The sequence below is a fragment of the Pleurodeles waltl genome, chromosome 10 (genome assembly GCF_031143425.1).
Source record: "Pleurodeles waltl isolate 20211129_DDA chromosome 10, aPleWal1.hap1.20221129, whole genome shotgun sequence".
NCBI lineage: Eukaryota > Metazoa > Chordata > Amphibia > Caudata > Salamandridae > Pleurodeles > Pleurodeles waltl.
Genome location: NC_090449.1, coordinates 198,758,409 through 198,771,971, shown reverse-complemented (window position 1 = coordinate 198,771,971; position 13,563 = coordinate 198,758,409). Strand labels below are relative to the sequence as shown.

The 13,563-nt window shown below is 48.7% G+C and overlaps 1 protein-coding gene across 2 annotated transcripts in view; it reads right to left on the bottom strand.

The window, feature by feature from the left end:
* Nucleotides 1–13,563, bottom strand: part of CPPED1 (calcineurin like phosphoesterase domain containing 1) — an 887,250-nt gene that overhangs the window by 734,432 nt on the left and 139,255 nt on the right. The window lies entirely within an intron of this gene.

Below are 13,563 nucleotides of genomic sequence, written 5' to 3'. Positions count from 1 at the left end.
AAGTCACACAAGTCACTTTAAATATATATATTTTTTTTTTTTACAATCAAACCATTTTGGGATAATCTCTTCAACACCATCCTCCGAGTATCATTATATTTTCTTTTCCACAACCAAAGATTAGAATATCATCTTGAAAGACCGAGGTATGGGCAACACCCTCTGTTGCTATCTTTATAACCCTCTGGAAACAAGCAGTTGCGAGTGCCAAATACGACTGCATTCTCACAAACCGGTATGCTACCAGAGGTGGCATAAAAGATGTAAAGATGTACAGTGTTTAGATTCCTCATGAAGTGCCACCTGATGATAAGCTGATGACTGATCCATCAGTCCTGACTATATTGGCACCAATCAACATAGTAAGAGTTTCCGACATATTGGGCCGGAGCTGGCGATCTACCCAAATACACTTATTTGGGTCTTTAAGATTCATACACATGTATGGACTGCCACCATCCTTTCCTGTTAGAACTATGTGTGCCAACCACTCTGAAGATTCTGTTTCTTCAATAACATTAAAGTGTATCAACCTATCGAATTCTGCTTTGAGTGGCCCAAAACATTAAGGCCCTCATTACAACCCTGGCGGTTGTTGTTAAAGCGGCTGTAATACCGCCAACAGGCCGGCGGGAAAAAAGATGGAACCATGACCATGGCGGAAACCACCAACAAAGACAGCCACTTTAACACTTCGACCGCCACGGCGTTAGAAACAAACACTGCGACGTTAACCGCCAACAGACAGGCGGAGGACAAAGTATTCCCACCCTATCACAACAGGCCTATCCACCACCTTTTCCGGGGCGGAAACAACGCTCTCAAAAGCACGGTGGAAACAGTACCCAGAAGGGAAAACACTTACCTCTTGACACCCAACGAGGAACCAGGACGTCATGGAGTCCGAACTACATATCCTGCCTATGCTGTTCTTCCTCCTGCTCTATCGGGAGCAGGACAGATGCCTTGATGACCACGGTGAGTACTGCACCTAAAACACAAGGGAGGGGGGAGGGAAAAGAGAGTGACACACACACGCAATACCCCCACCCCCATCGACAACAACATCCACACAAATACATGCAGCAACATTACATATACACCCCCCGGAAGAACACAAGGACAAAATGAAATGATTGTAACAATTGTAATCATGGAAAATCTGATAGTCAAAGTTCAAAATTCAGTATATACAAATATTTACACCAACTACAGAAGTCCGGATAGTGTACCAATCATTTTCCGTGGACCACTGGTCCCAAAATGCAGGGGCGAAGCCCACACAAGATACCTGACTGGAAACGGAGAGAACACTGCTGGGGCATCAGATCGAAAATAAACAGGCACCTCAGGGGGAGTGGGAGGAGGGCACCTCAGCCATATGAACACATGACGCCACTGCTGCACGAGGGGGCCCCATGCCCATTGCTGTATCCTGGGGAGTGCAAAACCACAGTCTCTCAAGTCTTTCCAGTGGGTGGTTTGCCCAGTGCTTTATCCTGGTGAGTGCAAAGCCACAGTCTCTCAAATCTCTCCAGTAGGTGGTTTGCCCGCTGCTTTATCTTGGGGAGTGCAAAGCCACAGTCTCTCAAGTGGATAACATTCTCCACTAGTTCTGGAGGGGGCCTGGTGCCCAGAGTGCTTCATCCTGCCAAGGACTGAGGTAGTGGATGTCACTCTCCACTGGTTCTGGAGGGGGCATGGTGCCCAGAGTGCCTACCCCACACTGCTGCGGCTTCGCCTTCCACCTGTAGGTGCAAACAGTGATGGAAGTCATGCCTCATGGAAGCTGGGCAGGGTCCAGGAAGTCTCCTCCAACCTCGGATGACTGACCACTGGGGATGGTAGCCATGTCAGCGGTGGTGCCACTGTCCGAGCACGTCGGGGGCTGGTGGTGGTGCTTGCGGCTGTGTCTGTGGCGGCGTTGCTGGTGGTGGTGCATGAGTCAGCACCGGTTGAGGGACACAGCAGGATGTCTCCTGCAGCCTCGGGCGGCTGCCCACTGGCGAAGATGCTGGGGACTGTCGATGAGGCTGCAGACGTGCTGGTGGCTGTGCAGGTGGCGGTGCTGGTGCAGCTTGCGGTGTTTGCCGCCGTACAGGTTGGTGTAGTCGTGGACAGAAGGGGTGACACTGGTCCCTCAGTCGGTGCCACCGTGCCCTGTCCTGACCTGCTCTTATGCTTTTGTCCCTTCCCCATCTTTGATGGTGCCGCAGGTGTCTTGCCACTATCCCCTTTTGTTTTTGCGGAGCCCTTGGTGGCTGGTAGGTGCGGCTTTTCCCTCCGGGATGTGAGCACCTTCTTCACATTGCCTGCGCTACGTGGCACACTGGCAGCCCTGATGGGTGGCGCACTCGATGACCCCGCAGTTGCTGGCACCACTGTGCCTGGGGATTTGGTGGTTGAGGTGCTGGGCTAGGACCTGGAAAGCCTGGCCCTAGGGGAAGGACGGGGAGGATGAAGGGAAGAGGTCAAGATTTGCCAGGAAACGTTTTTTAGACACACTGGGACGGGAAGATGGAGGGGGTTTGGGAGTGGAGGAAGGGGTAGTGGTTGTAGGAGGTGTACGTTTGCTGAATTTGGGTGAAGGTGCATAGGCCGGAGGCTGTTGTGAGGTGGATGGCTGTTGGGTGGGTGTGTGCCTGCGTTTGTGTACTTTGGGAGGAGGACTCACAGACACACTGGGAGGGGACAAAGGGGATGTGTTCATGGTAGTGGGGGTGGTGAGTTCCCGTGAGCGGTGTGTGGTGATGGGCATGCTGGTGATGGAGGCAGTGGATGAAGATGTAGTGCATGCAGGTGTGAGTGGAGACGAGACAGGGAGGAAGAGGTCGTGGAGGAGGGGGACAAAGTGGAGGCAGTGGATGTTGGTGTTTCTGCATGGGGATGGTGTTTGTGTGAGTGCTTGTGGGATGTGTGGTGCTTATGTCTGCCATGTCCACTCTTGTGTGTTGATGAGTGTGCATGCTGGTCCGATGGTGTGCTTGGGATAGGCTGAGGTAGAGGGGATTGGGTCTGGGTGGAGGAAGTTGGAGGGGGAAGGCGGGACACAGGGACAATGGCTGCCATCAGTGCTGAGGCCAGAGCCTGAAATGCTCTCCGCCTGGCCGCCTGCCCAGAATGAATGCCCTCCAGGTATGATTTGTTTGTTGCAAATGCCTCTCAACACCCCGGATGGCATTCAAAATGGTAGATTGCCCAACAGTGAGGGATCTCAGGAGGTCAATAGCTTCCTCACTGAGGGCAGCCGGGCTGACTGGGGCAGGGCCTGAGGTGCCTGGGGCGAAGGAGATGCCAACCCTCCTGGGTGAGCGGGCACGGGAAACACACTCAGGGGCTGCTGGGAGGGCGGTGCTGGTGGGGGGGGTGGCGGCTCTACCTGTTTATCCGGTGTGCACAGATGTGCCCACCACCGCAAGGGAGCTCTCATCAGAGAAGGAGTTGCTGTCATTCGTGTATGCTCCTGTCCCCATCGTGGAGCTCCCCTCGCCCTCCGTCCCACTGGTGGCTTCAGACTCCGTTGCTTCACCCTCCAGGGCCAAGTGGGTTGCAGCTCCCTCCTGGTCCGTCATAGTCATTGCCCACCAGTTCCCACCCATGCCCTGATGCACATACACCCACCATCCGCACATGCAGGCCTCAGCTCCCCCCCAATGTATTTTCCATCCACACCACTCAAAACAGGCATTGCCCATGCAGCATGCTCAGTGTACTCACCTGTTTATCTGTAGGACCGTACAGTTGCTTGTACTGGGGGAGGACATCATCCACTAGTTTCTCCAACTCCTCCGATGTGAAGGCAGGGGCCTTTTCCCAAGACACTGTAGCCATCGTCGCTTCCAGACACAGGTCACAGCAGCACTTGCAGTGTAGGTCCTCTCCTGTTGAAGGTCAGGTATCAAGTGAGTGAACAGACAGAAAATGGTGGTCACTTCCGTGGTGGTGTGTACGGTCACCGCCGGCGTACATCGTCATTGGCTCCTGGGACCCATAGGGCCCAATGTTAACCAAGGGAGAATTGCGCTGGGGTCTTTGACCGCCCACCATGACGGTGTACAACGCCAGCGCAGTTACCTCATTTCCCCTTGTCCCACCTTACAGGTCTGGCAGCCGCCATTTCAGGGGGCAACATGGGATGGCTAAAAACTGCGTCACACCTATCTAGGCCGGGAATACAGACAGATACCGGAACATTGCGAATTACAAATGTTTTGGCAAATAACACATTGTGATACCTCAGTGTTGGATGAAACTCTGCTCGCTGTTCTCCTCCATAGGGCACGTCTGCTGGTGCAGGTGATGAGATGGCAGCATCCTCCGGTATACAGACCCCTGGTGGACCTGTTGACAATGGAAGAGAGACACATCATAATCACATACAGACTTGATCGTGCAACAATCCTGGAACTTTGTGCCCAGTTGAAGCCAGACCTGATGTCAACTTTCCGCCATGCCACAGGAATGCCCCCTCTAGTGCAGGTCCTGTCTGTACTCTATTTCCTGGCCAGTGGGTCTTTTCAAACAACAGTGGCCATGGCATCAGGGATGTCCCAGCCAATGTTCTCTAACGTGTTGTCCAGAGTGTTATCTGCCCTGCTGAAACACATGCGCAGCTACATCGTTTCCCCTTATGTGGAGGATTTGCCCAGAGTGAAAGGTGACTTCTATGCCCTGGGACATATCCCCAACATCATTAGTGCCATTGATGAAACACATGTGGCATTTGTACGCCCCGCAGGAATGAACAGGTGTACAGAAACCGCAAAAGCTACCATACGATGAACGTGCAGATGGTGTGTTTGGCAGACCAGTACATCTCCCATGCCAATGCCAAGTATCCTGGCTCAGTGCATGACGCTTACATTTTGAGGAATAGCAGTATCCCTTATGTGATGGGGCAACTCCAGAGGCACCGTGTGTGGCTAATAGGTGAAGCCAAGGTCCCAATACAGTTGACGTAGGTGTCTGGGTATGGGGTTGTCCCTAAGGGTTGCTGTGTGTCTAACAGTTGTCCCTCGACATTTGCAGGTGACTCTGGTTACCCCAACCTGTCATGGCTACTGACCCCAGTGAGGAATCCCAGGACAAGGGCAGAGGAACGCTACAATGAGGCACATGGGCGAACTAGAAGGATTATAGAACGAACCTTCGGCCTCCTAAAGGCCAGATTCCGGTGCCTCCATCTGACAGGTGGATCCCTATACTACTCACCGAAGAAGGTGTGCCAGATAATCCTAGCCTGCTGTATGCTGCACAACCTGGCTTTGCGACGGCAGTTGCCCTTTCTGCAGGAGGATGGGCCAGATTGTGGTCTTGTGGCAGCTGTAGAGCCTGTGGACAGTGAAGAAAAGGAGGCAGAATAAGAGGATGTCGACAACGAAACAACATCATCATGCAATACTTCCAGTGAGACACAGGTAAGAAGATGTAACTGCTTCCCACATCTTATCATATTGTTGGAGCTAGCATAAGACTGTCATTTTCGCTCAGTGTATTGACACTAACTTGTCACTTTGCCTTTCCATTTCACAGATCTTGGTCCCACTTTGTGCCCTCTGCTATGCTTACTGCAGGCCTACAGCTGTGTCACATTGGTATGTGAACAAGTACATTGACATTGCTATATTCCATAGATATTGCAATTACACATTTGTGAAAGCACAGAGTGACTCCAAATTATTTTGTGATTGAAGTGTGTTTATTTATGTGCAAGTAAGTGGAGGGGGTTGTAAAATGGGCTGGGGTGATGGTGGAAGGATGTCTATGGTAGAGTCCAGTCTATTTGTTTCACAGGTGCATTGTCCAAAGGGGCATAGGAAGTGGAGCAATGGCAGTTTAAGGTGGACAGAGTGACAAAGTGGGACAGAAGGGTGACATTCATGGGGGTCTTATTTCCTGGCGGGGGTCTTGGAAATGTTCTCTGTCTTGTTCCTGGATCTCAGGGACCGTTTGCGGGGTGGTGCTCCATCTACAACGTGGTGGGGTGCTGGTGTCCTGTAGTGGTGCCTCCTGTCCACTAGCGACGGCAGAGGTGAAGGGCTGTTCATTGTCCAGCCTGGTGTCAGGGGCCCGTTGGTGTGCCACTGTGTCCCTCCTGGTGTTGAGAAGGTCTGCCAGCACCCCTGCAATGGTGACCAGAGTGTTGTTGATGGACTTCAAGTCCTCCCCGATCCCCAGGTCGTGTTCCTCCTGCAGCCGCTGGGTCTCCTGAAACTTGGCTAGTACTGTGCCCATGGTCTCCTGGGAATGGTGGTAAGCTCCCATGATGTTGGAGAGTGCCTCGTGGAGTGTCGGTTCCCTAGGCCTGTCCTCCCCCTGTCGCACAGCAGTCCTCTTAGCTTCCTTGTTATCATGTGCCTCTGTCCCCTGAACCGTGTGCCCACTGCCTCCAGGTCCCTGATCGCCCTGTGTTAGTGGAGTTGCCTGGGTTCCCTGTAGTGGTGGACACGCTGCCGATTGACATGTCCTGGCGACAGAGGGATGGGCCCGCTGGGTGGGTGCTGTGGTGGTGTTTCCTGAGGGGGGAGGTTCAGTGGTGGTTTGTGACTGTGTCAGGGGAATCGACTGTCCCGAGGTCCCTGATGGGCCGGGCTAGTCATCTTGATCCAGGCGTGCAGAGCTGCTGTCGTCACTGTGGACCTCTTCTGTGGGGGGACTGGATATGTCTGGCACCTCCTGTCTGGTGACGTTGGGTAGGGGTCCTCTTGGGGTGTAAATGCATAGTTATTGTATCTGTGTGTGCCATCTTGTGCAATAGGTGAGTGACCCATTACTCCTGTGCTTGCATTATTGCTGTGGCCCTTGTGTGATTGGTGATTTTGGGGCATGAGTGAGTCTCTCTACTGGACATGCTTTGGTGATGGGTGTCCATGCATTGTTGTTACATGCAGGGCTTGGTTTTGGGATGTGTGGGTTGTGTTAGTGGGGTATCTGTGGGTTGTTGGGGTGATGGGTGTGAGGGTAAGGGTTGCAGTATGTGATGGCATGCAGGTGGGGTGGGGGGATAAAGTAGTTAAGATATGACTTACCAGAGTCCAGTCCTCCTGCTGCTCCTGTGAGGCCCTCGGGATGCATGATCGCCAAGACTTGCTCTCCCATGTTGCTAGTTGTGGGGGAGGAGGTGGGGGTCCACCACCAGTCCTCTGTACAGCAATCTGGTGTCTGGATACCACGGAACGTACCTTCCCCCGTAGGTCGTTCCACCTCTTCCTGATGTCATCCTGTGTTCTTGGATGCTGTCCCACTGCGTTAACACTGTCGACAATTCTGCGCCTTAGCTCCATCTTCCTTGCCATGGATGTCTGCTGCACCTGTGATCCGAATAGCTGTGGCTCTACCCGGACGATTTCCTCCACCATGACCCTGAGCTCCTCCTCAGAGAACCTGGGGTGTCTTTGAGGTGCCATGATGTGATGTGGGTGATGTGTGAGGTGCTGTCTGTTGTGATGTGTGAGGGGATGTGTTGGTGTGTGTTGTTTGAGGTGCGTGGATGTTGTATAAGTGATGGTGTTGTGTGTCTGTGGATGCTGGTGTTGTGTTAGGTAATCTCTCTGCTTCTTCCAAAAAAAATTGTTGTAAGGGGCTGTGGGTAATGTGGGTGTGTGTTTTATAGTGGTGCGAGTGTGTGGTGTGTGTATGTGTATCAGGTGTGTGTATTTCGAATTGTCCGATGTGGTTGTGTTTTGAAAATGTGTGTGTATTGCGAGCGCGGCGGTGTGTACTCCCAATGGTTTACCGTGGTTGAAAGACCGCTGCGTTGATTCGTGGGTCGTGATAGAGTGGGCGTATTCCTGCTGGCGTGACGGTGTAGGTTTTGGTATCGTCAGTTTATCACTGACCTTTGGTGTGGTGGACTTGTGTGGGTGTCTGTACTGTGGCGGAATCTGAGATGTGGGTCGTAATACCTGTAGCAGGATTCCGCAGCCACAGCGGTATGTTGCCGGTCTTCTGCACGGCGGAAAGCAGGATTTACCGCCAGGGTTGTAATGAGGGCCTAAATTAGGAACCTTTCGTACTTGATGAACAGATGGATTCACATCATTTTTAGAACAACGTTGTGCCCAAAATTCCTCAATAAGCCTAGATTATCTAAAAATGATTCGGGACACTCTTGTTAAAAATTCTCACCATCTCCTCTGACATCCACCCACATCACTTGCTCACGAGCATTAGGGTTTAGAGTTCTACGCACTTCCCTTTGGTGGTGCCAATCCAGCAGATTGTCTCTTCTCTTAGCAGCATACACCTTTCCATTAGTAGCTGTGTCGTCATATGAAATGTTCATAAACACATAACCAAACATATAAATTTATATGCCCCGATAACTCACAAGGTTGGCTTCCGAAGCATTCATTACAATATGTCTGTTAGGAAATGTTTCTGCCCAAATCTTATCCCCAGTAATGTTGTACAGTGACCCAGAGTCTTCCGGGACTGACAATTTCTTTCCCTCAATGCCAACCTCACACTGAGGCATCACCAAAACACCCATATCCACTGAAGAGACCTCATCCTCACCAGCTTTCACTTTCTCCAAATTGCGCACTTGTGCATAGTGCCCTTTAAGTCCACACTTACGACAAACCAAGTTCCTTGCAATGCTACTCAGTTTGTCATTCTGAGCATCAGATTACGTTTGTTGACCTTTTATTACCTTTACCCAACCTGATGTAGTCTCTATACTTTCCACAAAGATGGCAGCTCCCTTAAAAGATGGATTTCCTCCATGTGCCTCTCCTGGCATTGCTACTATTGGTACATTGCACTAATTGATCCCTGATTATACAGTCTGTCAGTTTCCCAAATTTGCACGTATGTGCAAGAGTCTTAAGAGAGGCAATATAATTGCCAGCTTTCTCTATTGATCCATGGACTCGCATGAAGATCCAATGGCATTCCAAAACAATATACGACGGCATAAGAACTGCTCAAGCATCTTTACCAACATCTCATGCATGTCCGTCGGTTCACCATCTACATCACCAATAGGTATTTCATCAATACTGTGAGAAATATTGTGGTCCTCAATAAGTAGATTATGTAACAAGTTGCCTGTTTCCGTGCTGCAGAAAGTTTTTCACCCCAACAGCTACCAAGTATGAATTAAATATTTTTTCCAGCAGTTACAAGGCAGCATAGGGCCCCCCTTCTCGGGTAAAAATGCAAGGGATTAAGTCAGGTTACTGACCAACATGTTGCCACGCCGCTAGAAATGTTTAAAAAATTGCAGTACCTCAGTTATAATCCTCCTTCCAGGAATAAATAGTAAGTGTTACAAAAGTATGTTGCAATGGAGAAACTACAAGTCAATTGAACAAATAATCCTAAAGCAGTTAACCACCGGCTCTAACGTAGTTTCTTGTCATGTTCATGTTCCTCTAATGACATCCACAAAATGTAATCACTGTCACTGAAAGTGAGTTTCGTACAAGTAAGGTACACCCAAAAGGATCAAATGTCCTACTGATGCCTCTGCGATGGCCGTTCCAAAGAATTATGGCTGCCACGCTAGTGTGATGACGTTCCAACTCACAGGTGCAATGGAAACACCACAGTGTGTGTGTGGGGACACTCTTCACTTGGGCACGGCAGCTTCAAGTCAGATGTCTTCCCTGCTGCAGATTATTGTGACGTGATCAATCAACCAACCAATTTTTAATCGCCTAGAGTAGTATTCCCTAACAGATAACTCTGAGAAGGGCTAGTGGAGGTTAGGTAACAATTTAGGGTATCACCTAGCGGGTACGGTAAATTACTGACAAAAACTGAAAAATTGCATTGTTAGTGCATGGGAGCACTCCAGGAGTGAAAAGTCTCTTTTGCTAGGAGCACAGAAGATCCTTGCTGTTTTCTTGATCCCCCGTGTCAACTCTGCTTCCATTCAATACACAGATTATTTCAAAGTATCTATTAGACTTTAGAACATGCCACAAAGGGGGTCGATGACAAGCTATATAGAACAGTAACCCTGGGTGAATACCGAACCACCAGATTATGATTGTCTAGTGTTTCCCACAACTTGATTTTCTGGGTGCAGGAATACCCTTATCAATTTTAAAAGCTGGGAAATCAGGCCTGGAGAATCAGCCCATCCGATACCCAAGCATAGAGGAAGTACCTAATGCTTCTCTGGCTAGGCCACATAATCCCCTGGACACTGACACCCTAACTCAACTTGCACCTCGCACCTCCCAACTCTCACTCACCCCCATCCTGGCTCCCATTAACTACCTGCTGACATCCCATTTGGCAAGGGCACAGCGCAAGCGTAGACTGTCTGCACTTGTGCTGTGCAGCCCATACTGGGCTTCAGCGCGCACCGGGTAAGCTCTGAGCCGCTGAACTCAGCTCCGTCAGTGGAGCGGAGTTCCCCACACCGCCTACTTATTATATTAGTTAACCATAGTTGTCAATTCGTTTCTTTAAAATATGCTCATGGAAGAGGCCACAATTATAACACTGTCTGTTAACTCTGGTGTTTTTAGAGCACAGTGTGGCTCTGCTGTATACCAACCAAACTTTTAACTGAGCCACTTGTAATTGCGAATCCTGAGGAACAGATGTTTGCGCAGGGTGCCCTTAAATACTGGGGTACTTGTAACTAAGGTCTTAAACTTACGTTTTTGAGCTTACACATATAACGGTGACCGAAATATCTCCGCACATACACAAACCAAACGATTACATAGCAGGTGGTCATGAGTTGTACTTAATTAAATTAATTGCAGCAAAATATATGGTACGTGTCAGCTTATCAGCTCTTCGAACCACAATTTACATTACCTATGCATTTTATAAACATACAGAATTGGCTAACCCATTTCAAGGTGTGATTGTTTTTCTTTCATGCTTTCTGAAGCAGGCACCTCAGAACTTCATTTTACGTTGGTTAATAGATATAAATCATACATGAAGGACCGTTGCTAATAAATACTTTGCAGTGCAATGTACAAAATGACTGTAAAGTTCATACAAGTATGCAGCTTCGTGTTCTTTGATTGTGGAAACAAGAGTATCTCAAAGTTTTCTATGACCTGAGGGATAACTCTACTTGTATGATCTTTGAGGCCGGAGACAGGCATTACTGAGAGACAGGCAATCTTGTAGGATGTGTGCAACCTAAGGAAAAGCTGTTCTGTCCAAAGGCCGAGCATGTGAATAATTTAATGCATTGTTCTTCTTGACGACGCCCTAACGATGTATTCGCAATGACAGATTGGTTTGCTGCACAAAGTTTGGGCCAGCTAGATCAGTGTATCTTGAGGTATAGCTTTGTTGTCAGAGGTCTGAGCCTGGAGGATTACTGTGACCAAAAGGATAGAAATGCTGCGCGCTGAATGAACACAGCACAGCCTCCATCATCAAACTGTCAACTAAAGCTTGGCCATGGCTTCCATGGGTATGAGTGAGGGTTGATTGGAAGACAGCTACGGGGAAAATGATGCGACAATAAGCATGTCATGCTTTAGAAACAATATGGCAGGTGTCTTAAAGTTCAAGGGAGGAGCAAGAGGGTGAATAGGACATCAGTGGTTATGCTTAAAAGCTGGCAAGGGGGGAAAGAGGAGAGCAGAGGGAAGAGTGAAGTGGGAGGGCACGTCGTGGGGATGTCACAGTGTAAGGAGTAGGTAGCAGTTTTCAGTCCCCCGAGTTCAGGCAAGGGTGGTTTTGTAACTAGGTAGGTGTGGGCTGTCTCACCAGGAACAGTGGGTTAGGGAACAAAAGCTCACGTGACCTCCAGGATTACAGGAAAAGAATGGGAAGACGTGAGGCACGCATACGTCAAAAGCAGTTGTGCAGCAGGCAAAGAAAATGGGGCCGGCATCCCCTGGTACTGTAGTAAAAACTAGATAGGCTGGAACCCTCGCACCTGCACCTGCCGAATCGTGGATAGCTACGGTCATGTTCAGGAGGACAGAGCAGTTATAGTAATAGGTCCACTGTGAAAGATGTGGAAAGTGGGCAGGAGATGCACATCTGGGCATGAAAACAGAAACAGAGAAGGTGGTCGCCAACGAGACACACAATGCGAGTGACCCTTGGAAGGCATTAGAGGGAGTGGAGATCTCTTTGCAGCAAGGAGAAGAGAAAAGGTAAATGCTGTGAAGAGGGACAGTCTTTTGTTTAAAGACCCTGTTCACCTTTCTTGTCACAGCTTCAGGAGTATTTCCTGATTTGTTTTATTACTGTTTCAGTAGAGAGCCAATTCAGTTCAAGCAGTGTTATATACGCCTTTTACTGCACCTGTTAATTATGTGCTGTCATTTTTTTTGCAACATACACGATTTCTGGATGAGATTAAGTGGCAGACACAATTAGATGGTGAACCACATCCCAAGCGAGTCAAAATAAAAGCAGGAACTATGTTTTTACAGCTGTGATTCACACGAAAGGTCTCACATCAACGATATGGTGGCTGAACAAAATTACCACATTGTCCTTGATGCCCAATTCTGTATTGATAACCTGCCTTTAAACAATTATGCGCACCAAATGTGTGCCCCATAGTCAACCGGGTCTTCTAACATTTCTCAGCAAAAAGAACCTTTCTCTTCCAGTCCTAAAATAATCCCAACTCAAGGCAATATTGGTTTTCAAATAAATTTCTTTCAGTGAATGTGTCATCTGAATAGACCAGCGGGGTAACGTCATGAGTAGCTATGCTCTGGGAAATGTCTTACCGAAAGCAGACTTATTTCAGCTAATTGCATCCTCGTTCACTCCATGCATTTACAATTTTTAGAACCTTATGGTTATTTTAATAAAATCCTTTAATGCTCTAAGCTTATATATTTTCTTATCTTCCAACTTTTCGCTCTGGCCGATTTTCTGCCTTTCACTATGAAAACCAACAGGAAATTCATCAAATATGAATTTAAATTCTATATTGTAACTGAGATCAGAAACAAGAACTTGTGTAAAACCAGGGCGCAAATGTAACGCAGTTTAACACTGGTGCACATTAGGATGTAAGTGGAAATTGTATTCTCGCATACAGTTACTTCTGGATTCTATTTGGTGGGCTCTGCAATACTGTGCAAGAAAAGTGCCAACTTGTCAGGGGCCTAGTGCAAGGAAGAAACCCCCCTTGAAATATAGCAAGAATCAGGGTTCAATGGGCGCCACAGTCCTCTGGGCCCCGGTGCCGCTGCATCTGCTGCACCAATGAAAGCTAAGCGCATGACCAGTACACATAACAAGCATTTGCAATGAGATGGGTCTCGCATTTGCTGGAGTCAGAGCTATTAGCGTTGTAAATTCCTAACTGGACTTTTCTTGCCACATAAATTGAAAATCAAACGTAAAACAGTTGACATAAGCAAGCCTAATCAACGCACCACGGCCGCCATGAGCATGAACACAAAGGTGAGACACAAAAGGAAAAAGAAGCTCGCTCGCACTCAAACTTATCTGCAGTCGTGCAATTATCCATGTAACACGGGCAGTCTGCAAGGTAGTAACAAACCACCCCAAGAAGGGACAAACATAAAGCTTTTACTAATGATAACAAAGGATTTTTTAAAGGAAAGCCCAAGAACAAGTGAAAGTGATGGGCGTGCTGTG